General features: G+C 38.0%; 1 protein-coding gene across 4 annotated transcripts in view; it reads left to right on the forward strand.

Annotated features, from left to right (window-relative positions):
• The window catches only part of RIPOR2 (RHO family interacting cell polarization regulator 2), a 97,709-nt gene that overhangs the window by 19,348 nt on the left and 73,305 nt on the right, over positions 1 to 5,056 (forward strand). The gene's annotated exons all lie outside the window — the stretch shown is intronic.

Genomic DNA, 5,056 nt, shown 5'->3' on the forward strand with positions numbered 1-5,056 from the left:
CTCCATACTGTTCTCCATAGTGGCTGTATCAATTTACATTATTCCCACCAGCAGTGCAAGAGGGTTCCCTTTTCTCCACACCCTCTCCAGCATTTATTGTTTCTAGAGTTTTTGATGATGGCCAATCTGACCGGTGTGAGATGATATCTCATTGTCGTTTTGATTTGCATTTCTCTAATGATTAATGATGTTGAGCATTCTTTCATGTGTTTGTTGGCGATCTGTATATCTTCTTTGGAGAAATGTCTATTTAGTTCTTCTGCCCATTTTTGGATTGGGTTGTTTGTTTTTTTGTTATTGAGCTGCAAGAGTTGCTTATAAATTTTGGATATTAGTCCTTTGTCAGTTGCTTCGTTTGCAAATATTTTCTCCCATTCTGAGGGTTGTCTTTTGGTCTTGTTTATGGTATCCTTTGCTGTGCAAAAGCTTTTAAGTTTCATTAGGTCCCATTTGTTTTTTTTTGTTTTTATTTGCATTTCTCTAGGAGATGGGTCCAACAGGATCCTGCTGTGATTTATGCCATAGAGTGTTCTGCCTATGTTTTCCTCTAAGAGTTTGATAGTGTCTGGCCTTACATTTAGGTCTTTCACCCATTTTGAGTTTATTTTTGTGTGTGGTGTTAGGGAGTGTTCTAATTTCATACTTTTACATGTAGCTGTCCAGTTTTCCCAGCACCACTTATTGAAGAGGCTGTCTTTTCTCCACTGTATATCCTTCCCTCCTTTATCACAGATAAGGTGACCATATGTGTGTGGGTTTATCTCTGGGCTTTCTATCCTGTTCCATTGATCTATATTTCTGTTTTTGTGCCAGTATCATACTGTCTTGATTACTGTAGCTTTGTAGTATAGTGTGAAGTGAGGGAGCCTGATTCCTCCAGCTCCATTTTTTGTTCTCAAGATTGCTTTGGCTATTCGGGGTCTTTTGTGTTTCCATACAAATTGTGAAATTTTTTTTTCTAGTTCTGTAAAAAATGCCAGTGGTAGTTTGATAGGGATTGCATTGAATCTGTAGATTGCTTTGGGTAGTAGAGTCATTTTCACAATGTTGATTCTTCCAATCCAAGAACATGGTATATTTCTCCACCTATTTGTATCATCTTTAATTTCTTTCATCAGTGTCTTATAGTTTTCTCACTGTTGTGGCCTCTCCCGTTGTGGAGCACAGGCTCAGCGGCCATGGTTCACGGGCCCAGCCGCTCCGCGGCATGTGGGATCTTCCCGGACCGGGGCACGAACCCATATCCCCTGCATTGGCAGGCGGATTCTTAACCACTGCGCCATCAGGGAAGCCCAGTTGTCTATTTTATACATAGTACCAATAATGTATATGTGTCAATCCCAGTCTCCCAAATATCAATTATTAATTTTCATAATAAGTCTGCGTTATGAGAAGTGTTTCTATAAAGTTACAGTTACATAAACGACTCATTCCAATAGCTAACAATAAGCACCTGAAGTTGATCAGCACACGCCATCATTTACAGACTTCTAAAAACTGCATGACGCAGGCTGTAATCAAGAGAATCAGAACAGAGACTGTGAATAATAATGCATATCTTCCCACATAAATTCTTTCATCTTCCCTCCTCTGGATGAGCCCTCACTTCTTTTTTTTTTTTTTTTTAGTAGAAAAAGCCAAGTTAAGGAGCTCCAGGGGCCAAAGCTGAGAAGGCATCCAGGTGTTCTAACCCTGCATTCCTTGGTCCCTTTAAAACCCCTACGAGCTGCACTTTATACCCTCATATATTATATTCAAGTCTATAATAAGATGCCTGAATGCTAAGCATTTGAAGTGCTGCTTTTAAAAGTGTTGTCATAACAACAGGAATAAAATGACAAGTGTAACTTGACTTTGAAAAGACTGCCTTAGTTTTAAGTCCATTGCTTTACCTAAGCAAGGGCTTAACTGTAACCTCCTAGTGCAAACAAAGGCTGTGATCAAATGACATTACCATAATTGAGTCGGTATCTTTAGCTATATTTGCCATCACATAAAATTGTCAGACCTCCATCAATTCAATTTAATTGCTCGGATGGCCAGAAATAAATTAATTGACCATAAGAAGAATCTATTTGTTTGATTATGTAGGCCATATCTGAAAAGCTTTAAGATAATTTCTTATCCTTTCTCTGAGATGAACTGTACCATGTAGCTTAATTATAAGGTTCAATTCCATTTTCTACCTGACTTTCATGCCCGCAAATGAAGACCAGTGTTGGTCACCCACCCATGCTGAGCAAGGAAATAGTACATGGCGCATGATTATGCTTCCCAGCACACTGTTGGGTACATTCTTCCAGGACCTAAGGATTTTGTTTCTCTTTAAGATGTCCAAAGATGTAGCTCCATTCTAGTGAAAATTAAAAATTAAAAATATGAGCTTATAAAAATGGTAATTTCAGTAAAGTCAAATAACAATAGAAGATGTCGGTGTCATTTTGATGCTGTTTTGAAGTAAAGAAGCAACAATCACCATTAGCTAGAAATGAGTTGCCAAGCTCTAGGGGTAAACAGGCTACATGCCTGAAGGAGTTGATAATACCAGGCATGGGACCATTTTCCTCTATGTTGGAGTGTTGTTTTTGAATCTGATGATCAAATAATGAGGATCTGTGGTGGGTGTATTTTTTTCTCAGCAGGATCAGCCAAGCTGTCTATGAGGACCATGATTCCAAGAAATTTTCCCTTTTGATATACATGGTTTTGAATAGGTTTAAAAAAAGTGAGGTAATAAGTGCAAAATGCTTTTTCCGTCAAACCAGGAAACAGTTGGTCCTGTTTTGATGTCTAGTTTGCACCAAATGAGGGTCTCCAAGTGTTCTAGACTTTGCATTTTAAAATGAATTATAACAACATTAGTCAAAATCCATTCAACCCCTCTTGACATTTAAGCGAGTTTTATGTCCTGAGTCATTTCTCTTCTAATCATCATGAGGCCAGCTGCTTCTCCCTGCATTTATTTAATCCACCAGAATGGAAGAAGAAATAGAGTTTTCATTTTCCCCAGGCTGAAATGGTGTCAATTATCTAGAAGTTCCTACAACTGACTGTCCCAGTGAGTAGACGTGCAATTAACGTTTCTTCTTTACTCTTCAAATGGTTCAGCCAGACCCTTAAAATAGCTTCACAGTTCTCTGCTGTCATTGCTTAGAGGGGGAATAAAAGAGAAAGAAAGAGGAGAGCAGTAATGTCAAATTACTTTATTTCTGTATATCTCTTCACCTGTAAAGTATGTATGATTTTATAATTAGTGCATTCTATTTGATGGATAAAAGCCAGATATAGCTTCAAAGGGCACATTCTAGTTAGTAGAAAAGACCATTACTCCACACCAAGATTTTTACATATGTTTTCTCATTTTCTCCTTGCAGTAACATTGGTGACTTAGGTCTTATTATACTCATTTTATTGACAAGAAAAATTGGAGCTCAGAGAGAACTTGGGTGAACCCTGGGGTTAGCCTGGCTCCAGAGACAATGCTTTTCTATTCTACCCTGTATTGAGCATGAACGAAGTTGGTACAGACAGGTGGTACCTACACTCAAGAAGTTTGTAGCTTATTAAAGAGATGAAGCATTCAGGGAGATAATTATAATACACTGAGCCCCTGAGTATGTTAATTCCCATTAATAATTGGAAGTTTTGTCAGAAACAGAGTCACAGATGTAGAAAACAAACTTATAGTTACCAAGAGGGAAAGGGGGGAAGGATGAATTGGGAGATTGGGATTGACATATAAACACTACTATATATAAAATAGATAACTAATAAGAACCTACTGTATAGCGCAGGGAACTCTTATTCAATACTCTGTAATGACCTATATGGGAAAAGAATCTAAAAAAGAGTGGATATATGTATATGTATAACTGATTCACTTTGTTGTATGGCAGAAACTAACACAGCATTGTAAATCAACTATACTCCAATAAAAATTTATTTTAAAAAATCAAAAAATAAAATAAAATAAAAACCAAGCTTTGAAAACAAAAAATAAATAAATAAAATAGAAGTGCAACAACAAAAACTAGTTGTATAGCAGAAACTAACACAGCATTGTAAATCAACTATACTCCAATAAAAATTTATTTTAAAAAATCAAAAAATAAAATAAAATAAAAACCAAGCTTTGAAAACAAAAAATAAATAAATAAAATAGAAGTGCAACAACAAAAACTGGTTGGAAGTTTTGTGGTTCACAAGGCAAGATCCCTCTGATTGAGCTGGTTGAGCTGCTCAGAAAATGCTTCAAGAAACAGTTGGCTTTTGCATCAAATGATAGTCATGGATCAAACCCATTGAATAAAATAAGAATCCATGAATCCATGCTGACAGTCCTGAAAATAAATAAAAACAAATAAATAAAAGGATTCAAGAAAGCTCTTACAGTAGAAAACAATGATTGAGTTCAAAGAGTACCATTTTGCCACCATCATAATAATAATTGATTTGGGCAAAAATTATCAATGGATGTTAAAACTTCTGGGTTAAAGAAACAAGATATTTGCATAGCCCCAAAGTACCTCCTTACTAACCGCTTGCCAGTTGCAAAGGCAAAAATAGAAACTTTCCAGGGGAGAAACTGTCCAACAGCACCTTAACCAAGTAATCAAAGTTAACATCACTAGTAATAGGACCAAGTGATTCCTTGTGCCTTCTGATGCAGTGCCTTCAGAAGGACAACAATATCACTTATGTGATGTCACTCCCCAAAATGCATAGCCTAAGCCTAATTATGAGACAACATCAGACAGACCCAAACTAAGGACTGTTCTATAGAACAACTGGTCTGTACTCTGTGAAACTGTCCAAGTCACAGAAGACAAAGAAAGGACAAGGAACCATCCCAGATTATAGGAGACTAAACGCACATTTCAAGAGAGGCAGCACGGGCTTCCCTGGTGGCGCAGTGGTTGAGAGTCCGCCTGCCGATGCAGGGAACACGGCTTCGTGCCCCGGTCCGGGAGGGTCCCACATGCCGCGGAGCGGCTGGGCCCGTGAGCCATGGCCGCTGAGCCTGCGCGTCCGGAGCCTGTGCTCCACAACGGGAGAG

This window comes from Physeter macrocephalus, chromosome 18, assembly GCF_002837175.3.
Source record: "Physeter macrocephalus isolate SW-GA chromosome 18, ASM283717v5, whole genome shotgun sequence".
NCBI lineage: Eukaryota > Metazoa > Chordata > Mammalia > Artiodactyla > Physeteridae > Physeter > Physeter macrocephalus.